We start from the raw sequence: 13,803 nt of genomic DNA, 5'->3' as shown, positions 1-13,803 counted from the left end.
TGGAGTGTGTTTCATATCCTCTCTGACCCCTCAGCTCTTATTACATTTGCAGTACGCAGTGGCTAAGTTGTTAAGTGGACACGCAGTCACGCACAGCTCCGGCCGAGGCTGGATGAATCAGAGCTGCAGGGACGGCGGGGTCCGCACGCCTCGCTGATCATGATTTTGCATATGGCAAATCTGTTTAAGTCTTCAATGGTCATCCCCATTCTGTGTTCACTGAAGCAAATGAAAATGATAATATGCATGTGTGCAGCAACATCCTGACCCGATGAGGAACTAAAACATGGGTGCTCTGAGCCGATGAGCAGCTGGTTATCTCACTGTATGTCTTTAATATAGGGTACAAAACTAGATTTAAATAGTTGTTAAAAATAGAAATTATGGAAATGAATCTCTATCAGCACATGGGCAGTTCTTTGCATGGTTTTAAACTCTAAATGGATGTTTGTTAGAAATCTTGGGTTCAATATTAATATTTTATGCATGCATCCATATATAGCTTTCTGTTTTTTCATTTCTATAACTGTGAATGAGCCACTAGGGATGTGGGACTGGGTCAGGAAATACCGATGTGGAAGGCAGTGGCTCTCCCTAGGATTCCTCTGGCTGGGAGGCCCTCTCTGACTGGCTGCACTGGAATCTGCAGGAAAGAGGAAACAGGTCGGCTAATGCACCTAGTGATCCCTCTCATCAGACTGCTGCAACCTTTCAAAGGCAGAGAGGGAGACAGAGAGAGACAGAGAGAGAGAGAGAGAGAGAGAGAGAGAGAGAGACAGAGAACCAAATACCATTTTTTCCCAGAGAGGAACTAGGGCTCAGCATTCCTGGCATTGCCACTAGCCTCCAAACAATCCATACTCTATCCTGTGTGCGCTGGGACAGTGAATGGCCATAGTGTGTGAGGCTCACAGGCCCAGTTTGCCCGGCGAAGGGAGAGCAGCCAACGTTGCCGATGCACTCAGAGCCCCACACCCAGCCCAGCCTCCGTCCCCAGCCGCTAAGCCAAACACTGACATGTCTGAGACGGCACTGTTGAGCCACCGCACAGGCCCAACCACTGCTGAAAACACACTCCAGAAAATAAACAGCCCGGGGCCCAAGAAGAGCAAATATTTGATCAATCTGAGAACGGCCAGCAAAAGGATGAATGTGCAGAGGTGGTGGAGGAGAGCGAGGAGACGAGGGCAGCAGGGATGGCTGGAGATGAAAGGAGCCACCATTGTATGAAACACAGTTTTTAAGGTAAAATGCAACTTAAGGGACTGTGATGGTCCTTAGTGAGAAGTACAAAAATTCAAATGAGGTAGAAGATAAATTAGAGCAAGAGTGATTTTAACTTAATGCAGCTGATAATGAAGCACAAAAACACCAAACTGTGAATATCATTGATGTGTTTGACCGCAAAGAAGGGCGACAGAATGAACAGTTTCAATAAAATAGCTCTAGAGAATTCAAAGGAAAAAAATATGTATATATATGTAATATATGAAATGCCTCATGTAGAGCATAAAGTTTATTCTCAACCTTGGAAATACCTTGGAAAAAAAAGTTCTCTACTCAAAGTCCTCTTACTACATTTTTTCAGATTTTCTGCAGCTTTCAGCAGCATCTTATGGCCTTCATCAACAGATGAGTTTCCTCAGTTGCCATAGCAATGGCTAAGCAGTCATTCCATCATACTTAGGTCATGTGATGTGGTCATGAGATGTGGTTCAATCATACACTGTATAATATAATGGACGTAGCCACCATGATGTTACCCATTGGTTTGTGGACTCTTGTTTTGAAGCCTCTGGTTTGACATTTTGGTCGTCGCCATCTTGTATTTTTAAAAACATAAGTAACCATATTTGGACCAGAGGGTGGAGCCAACCCTAACGCTAGCTGCTAGCTTGGTTAGCATGGTGCATTTACACCCACGGTTAACTGTGATAATGCTAATGCTAATTCTCACAAGCGAAAAACAGGTTTAAACAGTAAAACAAAATGTGCTTACCAGAAAAAAAAATCTGAATCCTTAGAGGGTCTTTTAGAACAATCAAATGCTAAACAAGACATTTCGTGAAACTTTAATTTACTGAAAACACGCTGAAATGTGACAGCTACCTAGGCTATACTCTGAATCTACATGTATGTGAAACTGGGGTTACATGGTGGATAAATTACCTTACCAAGTCACTGTGGTAGCAACTTGTGAATCAAAGGCACCCACCTGTCACTCAAAGCTGCAACACCCTTAATTATGATTATATAACTATAACCTTTAATGAAATGTAAGTGGGTGTGTTATAGATAGAACTAGGATAGAACTTTGGGCTCTGTGAGACTGCCTTGCTTTTGGAGCCAGCCTCAAGTGGCCATTAGATGAACTGCAGGTTTTGGCACTTTCATCCTGGCTTCTTTTTCAAGGTTGAAGCTTGAGTGAAAGGTTCCTTAAAAGCTATTAAGTAGAACTTTATTTAAGATGTATTTTCCTTTTTGTCAAACTACTATTTCCAGGATCAAAAATAAACCTTCACACTCAACTGATAAAGGCTGTGAGCGACGGTTGAAACCCCCCAGAAAAGGCTAGTAAGTGAATTTTCAGGGGTTTGTTGTCGTTTTGTTTTTTGTTCAAGTTCCTATGAATTTTTTCTCTCAGTGCTGCCAGTAATAACACCTCACTTTGGTTACACTTCCATCTGAACAATCCGGTCTAACTCCAAAGTTGTCAAAATCTGGCACTTGGGTTGGGACTTCCAGCGTCAAACACTGACAAAAAAAGCAGTCCTTGAACATTGACATGATATGCAAACGGTCAGTATTATACTTTAACAGTGGCCGGCGACATTACTGAAGGAAAGAAATGTCAATATGCAGTGTTGTATCGATCTAGTGTGTTTATTTTGGAAGGGACTGTATGTAAACAGTACATTTATACTGGAGTACAGACTGCTGTGGACACACCTCTGACAGACAAATTATGTTCCAGTGACATCTAATAACATAAACAGTACAAGATGTGACAAAGTAAATAAATGATTTGTGTGTGTTTGTGTTTGTCACACTATAAATAGGTCAGTTGTGTTGCATAGAGCGCAGTAATTATGACTCAGCTAATCTGAATGAGTCACTGTGTGGGAGCTGACGCACAGGGATATGTTACACCTACCCGTATTCTCTAACATGCTTCTTTTGTTCGCCAAACACATCCGTCTGCATGCCAAGTAGTTCAAACGCTGACTAACTTATCACTGTGACCCTGGGCTGTTAGATCTTTAGAACGAGCATGATACCTGTAAAGGGGGCCAAACATCCTTTGTGCATACGAATTAAGAAAATTTTCCCACCTTGAAAACAGAACTTGAAGTAGGCACAAGAGACAAGCAGCAGTTTGATCATAAACAATTCCCTTATTCTAATTTTCTTTCTTTCATGTCTGTGTGTGTTTTAGGAGTATGTCACCCCCAGAAGGAACATGTGTATATCACTCACTCAAGAAAAGTTTCTTAAACCTATCTACTCTCTCTTCAAAGCCCGAGTCCACTGACAAAAACAGTAATTTTACCTCTCTGAACACGGGAGCTGCTGGTCTGTAGCTAGCTCCATCAGTAGTTTGTGTTATTGTGTGAATTTAAACTAACCCTTTAAAACAACAAAGTCACACAACAAAAACTAATTGATCAAGGCAGCAGTAGACCAGTTTTTGTCAATGGAGTCTGGCGTTGGAGAGAGAATCAGTAAGTTTCACTTTTTATTCAGTTCCCCATTGGAAAGTACAATGCGACTGAATAAATGAGACTTGTATATTACTGCACAAGTCCTGTGAGAGTTTGTAAGTGGATGTTTAAATATAGTTTTGCTACTGTTGAACATGAACCCCTATGACTTCAATTCATCAAGAATTTTCTGTTTCTGGATTCCTCGCTCATTGGCGGCCTGCAAGAAAAACTATGTTTCTTCACAATTCAACGTAACACAGGGTGACTAATTGAAGAACTGGAGCCAGATTATCTTAGCATAAAGACTTGAGGCAGGAGAAAACAGCTGACCAAGCTTTCCCCAGAGTTTTAAGATTTGTCTTCCAGCACCTCTAAAAATCAATACATGTCAAATCCTCATTTAATTGTTACCTAATGGAAAGTCACTACACCTATTACTCGGTTTTGGACCTTGTCTTTGTTGATTTTGCTGGACTGTTTTGTCAATATCTCTTCAAAAAAAATAGTCTTGAGCAAACCAGCCGTTAAGAAATACAGGCAGGGGGAAGTGGTTTCCAACACTTAAAACCCACCCTAGATTTCAAGGAAGCCCCGACCCACACTTTCAACGAAGTGGAAGATGAAAACAGTTTGTTACTGTACGATCGGAATGTAGGCTATACAAACAACAGATAGTTAGAATAGCGTAAACTCATCAGCAACTCGGTTGAATACAGCGTTAAAATATTTAAACAAATCGACTTACCTGAACAAAATCGTTCAGAACTAGAAGACGTCGTAGGCGCCTCCTGTTTTCAGCATTTCTTCTCCGTTGATTCATCAGACGGAGAAGAATAAACATAGCACACGCCACAACACAAGCGCTGGAGCTGATTTTCAAACCTGAATGACTACCGGTATCTTGCGCCGCTACTACGCGTGACGTATGCCTGCACGTCGGCCACACCGATTTGCACTGGTGGCTCATTTCTCAGGGAAAGATCTCTACCCTAATATTTCTCACTTCCTTCATCAAGGGTTATCTCGCAAACAAGGGCACTCGTTACCAAGTGGAAGATTTAAGGGGTAGAAATGGGATTGGGCCTTAGTGTTGGGCTGGGGTCATCTGTACCTTTTGACCGCTCCCCTGACGGCGGGCTTGGTCTTGAGAAATATGTTTATTTGCTTTCTTGCCAAGAGTTAAATGACAAGCTCGACACCAATCTCATGTCTGTAGTCAAGTCTGCACAAACAGCCAGGGGGCGATTAGCTTAGCTTAGCATTTAACCAAACCTGGCTCTGTCTGTGGTTCAAAAATATAATAACATAACTCATCTAACACTCAGTCACAAAATAATCACATTCTGTCTAACAGCTTAGGTTTAATTCCACAAAAATCTAGAAATGCAAAAATTGCAGTTTCACCATTTGTTTTATGCTGCAACAATCTATTGGTGAACAGCAGCAGCTGGGCACAGCGGCTTTCTGGAGTCAGTATAGGAGTAGTATATTTGACAAAATGTCAAGGTGGTCCTTTACAGGCTGATTTTATTGGATATCCCATTAAATTTGGGTTCTTATGCAGGACAAAATCACTCTTGATTGATCTTTGTTGCTCAGTGCACTTCCCAGAAATCACTTGTCAATCAGGACGACACTGCGCGGCTTTGTTTTCAGCCATGGATGTCTAATGTATGAAGAAAAGCAAATAGAAATACTTCCATGACCTGTTGCTTCTGTATATTTCAGCCCTAGAGAGAGCAGTGATTTCGTCCACATGGAAATGCTTCAGTGTGTTTCTGGGAGCACAGCTGATTGCATAATTGGCTGTTGACCTTACGATCATCACTAACTGGAGTTTATTGTTCCCTCTCTGTTCATTTATGATTTTATTCCTGGCTGTGATGTGTTGTAGGAGTCCACTGTGGCTGTATCAGTGAGGTAAGTGTTTCTGATAAAGTACTTACCCTTCAGTTCATGACACTCATGAAGCTAACAATCGGCTGCAGCTACACAGCTGACCTGCAGATTATCTGACATGTGACCAGAAGGGTTAAGATGTGATTTACCCCTTCCCCCCAGGCAGATCCAGAACCTGAAGAAGTTTTGATGAAAACAGAAGCAGGCCTGTCTTTCCCCCACCTGGGCAGATCGGATGTCATCCCCTCGTGCTTACAGCAACTCAAACTGAAGCCCCTGCCTTGTGGCTTATCCATCACCCTCCTTTCCTCCTCCTCGGCATGGAGCCATGATGCCATTGCCTGCTGAGCCATATTTCACGAGGAAACATCAACACTGCCAGCGAAATGTTGCTTCTCTTTGCGAGTCTTGATATACACTGTGTGACTCTGGGAAATCCAGTTGAGAGGAAAATGAGCCCTGGGGCTGGCAGGCAGGAGGCATATGCAGTATGTTTAAAATAATACAGTTTTAGACCTGATGTTTTATGGGAGTCGACGCACACATCCTATATCTTCCAAACTCCATCAGGATCCTTTGAAGCAAAAGCTGTAATGTGAAATCTTGCCTGGATGCTTTTCTTTTTGGGTTTCAGAGGGAGTGTATTTCATGTTCAGGAACGCCAAGTCATGAAAGGCAGGGATTTTTTTTTTTTGAAATCCGAATAATTCCAGATCAAGCAAACATGGCTCTAAATTTTTCCCAATTTTGATCCCTGATTTGCAGACTCATGGCTGTCTTGGGCCAAAGCAAAGCGTCTTTTTGCCCGTCCTGGCTGCTGTCTGCATATCACTTGGAATCAGCGGACAACCAGATGTGTTGAGGCTTTTTATTTAGTTATTTATTTTGAAAGAGGAGAAGGTTTGTGAGTAATATGGACGTGGGCATCATGGGGAAGCATGGTATACCTCGTCTGTGTGGCTCTGATCATTATATAACACTGTTATATAAGCTGTCTGAACCCAACTGATAAACAAGACCCACTGTAGAGTATTGGCCCAGCTGGGTGCATTGAAGGGTTGGAGTGCCTGGACGGTAATCAATCATTTCGGGAGAATTTACAGCTGTTAATTATTCAAGTGGAGAGCTGATGTGGTTGGCAGTGAAACTGTCTGCTAACTCTGATTTAACTTTCAGAGCCAAAGCGAGCGCCAGGAAGCCATGAGGGATCAGAGCTCCAGTCACTTTGGGCTAAGAAGATCCATATGGCAGGAGCAGGGGGCCAGATTTTTCCAGGTTCCCCTCTCTGTTTTCCCATGGCCCCACATTGGAGGAGCCTCTCACAGCATTAAAAGAAACAGCCCTTCCTCCACACCCCTTGTTAACAGTCAGTGGCCCCATTTTGGTACAGTTGCCATTAATATTTATGAGAGGAGAGCTCCTCGCAGGGGCCCAAGGGTGACAAACAGTGTGACCTTTCAGAGGGCCAGTGTTTACTGTGGCTGTCAGGAAGCCGGTGGGATAAGGGAAGAGGGGCACCCCCGCCCATCTTCCTCTAAACCAAATGAAAGCAGGCTGGTGTTTGGCCTGAGCAGATGTTGGTATGATACCATTAGGTTTGAAGCCCTGACATCGGCTCCAGCAGCTGTGTGGAAGCCCTGTGAGCTGAAATCCTCCTCTGTGCCATTTCAAGACGTGACATTTCCATTCAGCAAATCTTTCCCGAAATTGTGTCGTGCGCTCACACGGTGTCTCTTTTTGTTTATAGTCTACACCCTCAGTGGTCTGGGACTCTCTCTTAAAAATACAGTTCATTATTTTCAGTGTGGGAGTGACTCAACAGAAACATTCTGTTCTGCTTGTTTTGGAAAAATAAATTCAGCTACTGGAGGAATTATACAGTCTGTGTCAGCCCAGGAAAATTATGACTTGCTCGACTTTGTTGATTGATTCATCACTGAGCTGGCCTTCATGGGGAGCTTGGTGAGATTTTATTTCTGTCATTATTTCCGTCCAATTCACCTCAAATTTCAAATTAAAAAAGACTTGCAGTATATTGGTTTCTCTGTAGTTTTATTGAGTGAGAAGAAGAATGACGTTTTATTTCTCTATGAAACTAGAATATACGTTCTTTCATAGACACAGATATTTCACATTATGTTCTAGTATTGTAAGGTCAAATGGGCCGTATGCTTAAAATGTCTCTCAAGTCGAAAATATACTTGCTTTTAACTATGTGTTAACGTGCACATGATGGCTGCCTTGCATTTCCGTCTGCATGGAGTATTGGTTGTGCCAGCCTGTTCTTATTCTAAAGTTGTTGAATACCGTCACTTTGTCAGTGAATTCAGCTGACGCCAAAAGCCACCGTCTGAGGCGGTATGATACGTGGCCAGGCCGTGCCAGTAATAACGCAGCTAGTTATAACCTTTTGCAGTGTTACAATCCACAGATGGTCAGTGTCAGTTCAAAACATGGCCAGAAAGCACCTGTTGCAGCAGTATGATACGCTGCTGAATGGCATCAGGTTGAACTGCTGCCCCTAACGATGTGATATAAGAAGGATAAAGTCCCTACAGGATGGACGGGAGTGGTGGTGGATGGGTCCAACAAACCACGGACTTTCTCTTGGGTGCCCAGTGTTTGAATCAAATCATAATGTTTTTTTTATTAACCTAACCATTTGCTTTTGTAAGCATCCTGGAATGTCAGCAGCAGTAGCAGGAGGATACCTAACATGTAATATATAGATGTGATAGGCCACTGACTGAAATGGGAATTGTGCAGATTAGCAGGAAAGCCCAATCAGTCTTCTTTCAGCATTGGCAGTATAAAAACTAAATCGGGGAGTGCAGCAAAATGCCGCCTGCCTACTTTTGTTTATACAGAATGCGCCTTTTTCGGGGCAATGGGGGACGTGAGCAAGTAACAAAACGTGTAGCTCAGTGTGTGACGTAAACAGTGATGTGGGAGGGAAGCCGCGGCTGGTCAGTCCTTCGGTGATTCTCTCGTAAGTTGGCCCGTTCTTCACCGTCCCCGTCATCTGACGGTTAATGGCCTCTTCGTTTGCGAAGACAAGGAGGGCGCGCAATTCCTTGTCTCCCCAGTTGCTCATCTTCACAGTGTCTGTCAGGTTTGTGTTTCCCTCTTGCTACTAGCTGCTCCCTAATTCCTGCTATCAGCTGTTTTGTGGCTCGCACGTGCGGCGTCATCGACGGCTCCTCCCACAAGTCATCAACAGCCCCTCCTGTGGCGGAAGGCCGCCTCCGTCTGTTCAAACTTAAAGGGTTCGGCCAATATGTCTACCCTACGAGGTGGAAAATTGGACACCTCGGATCAACTCGCCAATCCGGCTCTGTGTGTCGAAACGCTCGCAGCTTGCCGGCAAAATGGCCCAACATTCACGGAAAATCTGGCAGTGTAAAAGGGGCTTATGTCTGGAACCTCCCCTTCGACCATACCGCTCTTAGGTTCATTGGAACACACAAGATTCTCCACCATGGCAAAAACAACTGGTTAGTTTTTAGCCACCTAAAAAATCAGTAGTGGTTTAAACGTGCGCTATATTTAAAATATTTTCACCTGTCATCAGACAGACCTTTTAAACAAAGAAGATAAAATAGTTCTTTACTTGGCAAAACAGGGAAGTTGCTGGTCGATGGTTGCCGCAGAAGCAGTGAAATTGATTCTTTATGTAGCTAAAACATGTTTTGCTGCAGTCCCATCTACAGCAGGACATTGCTCAGCTTCCGACAGACACGAGAGCAACACAGTACAAAAAAAAAAGTTCAGCAGACACATCCATAAGGCCGGACTACTGTGTTTAACTAAATATCTTTAAGTATTACAACTGTGGCTGAAAATGACAACAGAAATAAACAAGTTTGCCTTTCTCACATTTCTGCAATTGAAATCAACTGCAAATTGTCTCCCAGGAAGTGATAGTTGTTAGTTGTGTGATGTCAGCCTGAATCGCCCAGCCCGATTGTTGACTTTTGAAACATCATGGAGAGAAGAAATTTAATTTGCTAATGAAGCTGTGATTGATTGAAAGCTCTATAACAGCTGTTAATGGACCCTGCTGCTGCTGTTTCCAAGGCCAAGAATAAACTGTCAACCCTTTTGACTACTCAAAGTCTAGAATGAGTCACATGACATGCTTTGCTAATAGGAACATCAAGCCCAAGTGAGCAGAAAGGCAGTGAATACATATGCTAAACAGATTTTTGTAGGTATTAGATTTTTACACTTTCACATAAATGTCATGAATTTTCACTCTTTTGAACAGAATTTCCCCAATAAACCTGTTTTGAACTCATTTTGTGGCACAGAAAAGGTGGATGCATATTTTTTATGGTCCGCTGTATGGTACAGGCCGTCTCTTTGCATTTCACGACAACAAATAAACTTTACCATGGTGACACCGCTCTGAATATCCTCAGATCCTACAAATAGAAATCCTGCGAGTTCCTGGGAATCGTTTGCTAACGACATGATGATGGATGGAGCGATGCCACCCAGTCCTGTAAAACAGCTTTATGAGAAAAACTTCAGCACCACTTCCTTCATTCTTCAGCTGTAAAGACTGAAATTAGTATCAATCTGATTCAATCGTTCTTGAATAAAAGAATTTTATTTGTTTTTATTATATCTCAATCGTGGATTTTTTTGTACATGCGGTACTTTTATAGAACTTCATTTGGATGGTGGCAGCTGAAACTGGGAACGCATAGTTTCTTTGATATAATACAGTATATGTCTTTTGATTTGTTGTCGTCCCCTTTAATTTCCCCTAAACTCCACCTCCCAGGATAAATATTCCCTTTTAAGTTCACTGCATTCATCGTTGTCTGAGAGGATTCAGCCGCCCATGTAGCATCTCATCTGAGGATAAATTTGTTTTGCTACCCAGACAGGGAGCTGAGAGCCTCCAGAGGTGAACAGTCTGTTACAGTGGAGACCACTCTTAACTCCACGCTGATCCTGACCCTTCCTGTCATCCCCCAGGTGGTATGTGTCCCCGCTAAAGAAGACATTCCCATAATCTAATCAGCCAGCGTGCAAACCTACCGCATCCATGAACAGCACTCACGCTGCGATCGTCAGACAGAGATTACTCTTCACAGCAGACTGACACAGAACGGAGGGGAAAAAGTGATAACGGGCCCTTTTGGGCTCCAGTGTCTGTGGTGGGAGTCAAACCCAGAAGGGCCCACCCACATAGACTGCGGAGGACAGGGGTGAGAAGGCCAAGCTGCTGAGAGCTGGTGTGCGCTGTGGAACAGTATGAACCACAGTGCTTACCACAGTGTCAGATTTATCTGAGGTATTTGTCCAGGAAAAACAAAACTATGGCAACCTTGCTTTAAAACTAAGGTGCATGACTTAGAAAACCCTCAGCTGCTCTTGGAGGAACCGTGTTGGTGTAGAAAAAAAATGAACCGTTATGGCATAAAGCCTACATCAAGGTTTTTGCAGTACAACCACAAACATTCAAAATATCAGAATTTTTCCACGATAAATTAACTTTTTGTTATATTTATGTAAGAAAAAGACTAAGGGTCTCCAGCCACACGATCTGCTCAGCTAAACTGCACTGTGGCTCAGGAGGTAGAGCGGCCGCTGTGGTCCATTCTCTGGCCCTTGCAGTCTACATGTTGAAGTGTCCTTGAGCAAGATTCTGAACCCTTAATTGCTCCTGATGGCTGTGCCATTAGTGTGTGTTAATCCGATGAGCAAGTGGCACCTTTGTATCCGTGCTCCTGCTCCTAGACAATTTCAACTACGGGATCAATGTAGGCCTATCGCTCAATGTAACAGGTTAGGTTAGTAACAGGTTGTAACAACGTTGACAAACGTGTATGGGCATGATTTCAGTTTTCAGGTAACGCTGTTACAACCTGTTACTAACCTAACCTGTTACATTGAGCGATAGGCCTACACTAGAAGGATGCAGTCGAAAACAGCTAGATTATCATACCGTGTGTAATTAATTACGTGCCTTACCCTTATTGATCCAGTAGTTGAAATTGTGTAAGAGAAGGATCACGGATGCAAAATACATCCATGAGCAGGAGTCACCATGGATGCAGGGGTCACTTTGAAGTGCCAGGTGGGAGCTTCTCACGAGATTTTGAAGTATCTCGTCTCCTCGTTCAGGAAAAAATTACCACGAAAAACAGAAAAAAATTACCACGAAAAACAGAAAAAAATTACCACAAAAAACAGAAAAAAATTACTACGAAAAAGAGAAAAAAATTACCACAAAAAACAGAAAAAAATTACTACGAAAAACAGAAAAAAATTACCACAAAAAACAGAAAAAAATTACTACGAAAAACAGAAAAAAATTACCACAAAAAACAGAAAAAAATTACCACGAGAAACAGAAAAAATTACCACAAAAATACAGAAAAAAATTACTATGAAAAACAGAAAAAAAATTACCACAAAAAACAGAAAAAAATTACCACGAAAAAAAAATTAAAAATTACCACAAAAAAACCCAGAAATATTACTCAGAAAAACAGGGCTTTTTTTTATTTGTCAAGTGAATGCAATACGCTTCTGTACCATTTCACTTGTTAGGCTTATGTGCAGCAGGTCAAGTATGATGTGTGTGAAAGGAGGAACTCACATGTGCGCAGCCAGTGGCGCCCCCAGGAGTGATAAGTAGTTGGTTCCATAGCCTAGGTCTATTATGAGGAGCCCGACCCGTCCGAGCCCGAAGATAGTGGCGGAAAATTACGGCCCGACCCGGCCCACGAACCGGGTTGAGTTCGGGCTAGGGCAGAGAATCTAAGATCTAGTAGGAGGCTCGGTCATCTGAGTGTAGCTGAGCTGTAAGTAAACAATCTGAACTCAGATCAGTTTTCTCTGACAAAGATGAAAGTTAGGTTTTAATTACCAAATCTGTGAGAGGACACGAGTTTAAACCTCCAGAGTAACATGTTGCACATGAAGAAAGAATTCAGAAATTAATGAAGTTATTTCTCTGCTTCTTAACAGTCAGACAGATAAATCAGAGTTTACTGCGCACAAATCCTAGTTGAAGTTTTTGAGAGTATAAATAGAGAGATGTCGAGCTTTTCAAATGATGATCAGTAAGCGTGTGCTCGTAAATCAGCCCTTAAAGCTGTCAAAAACTGCTGGAGAAATGCAGGTTTCCAAATGGTTTTCTGATGAAATGTTGATTCTTATTTTTAATGCATGAATTAGCATCACTAGATTAGTTTAAAGATTAAGAAAATGAATGAATAATAATTACTAAAAGTTGAATATCATGAATGTTCGTTGGCTAAATAAGCATTTTCGTCTCAAGACTGAGGCTAAGGGGAGACTTGTGGGTACCCATAGATCCCATTTTCATTCAGATATCTTGAGGTAAGAGTTCAAGGGTCATCTTTGAAAGTCACCATACCAGTTGCTGTCGACATGGCAGTAATGGATGCTTCATCTAGTTTCACAAGATACCTTTACCTTCAAGCTTCATTTTTTAAGCTATGTAGCCATAGCTTAAAAAATGAGTGCTCCACAGCCTCTTAAAGACAGTAATTGTATCAGGGTAGCCATGCCATTCTCCTCCACTTCCACCATCTGCTTGCTAGTCTTTGAAAAGAGCACTGTTGCTGAATCCTGGGCTCAGTGCCACCTAAGACAATTGTGATTGGTTTAAAGAAATACAAACAACCCATGACTTTCCCCCCCTATAGCAGCATGATAATGGTACCTCCACACCTTTCTCTAGCTCTGACACAGTGCTGCGGAGATGAGTCAGATTAGTCGTCTAAGCGTCTACACGTTAACAACTTGCTGTAGTTTTTGTTAATATTACACAGAGATGTTCCTCACAGCTCTCCGGTTGACTCTTGAGGTCTGGCCACCAGACACAGAAATCACTGGGCTGTTGAAGGAACAACAAGCTCTATCTCAGTTGTGACTTCAGTGCGTGATGTCTCCAGGGGTGTCCTGTGTTTCCTCGAGTGTTTCTGTAGCAGTTTGGAGACAAGTATGACAGCTAGCCCAGAGAGAGAAATTTCCCTTGTCGCATTTACACCCCCCCCCACCCCACCCCTAATTACTCTGACAGACACTCTCCTTCCAAATGAACTTAAATAAAGAAATCAGTGAGCGCTTCACTCAAACTCGTCGCTTTGGAAGTGCTCTGTTAGAGGCAATAGCGAGCAGGTGTGCCCCAGCTACATGCCATTTCATGCTCTAC

Source organism: Epinephelus fuscoguttatus, linkage group LG17, assembly GCF_011397635.1.
Source record: "Epinephelus fuscoguttatus linkage group LG17, E.fuscoguttatus.final_Chr_v1".
Lineage (NCBI taxonomy): Eukaryota > Metazoa > Chordata > Actinopteri > Perciformes > Serranidae > Epinephelus > Epinephelus fuscoguttatus.
This window is presented reverse-complemented; position numbering follows the sequence as displayed.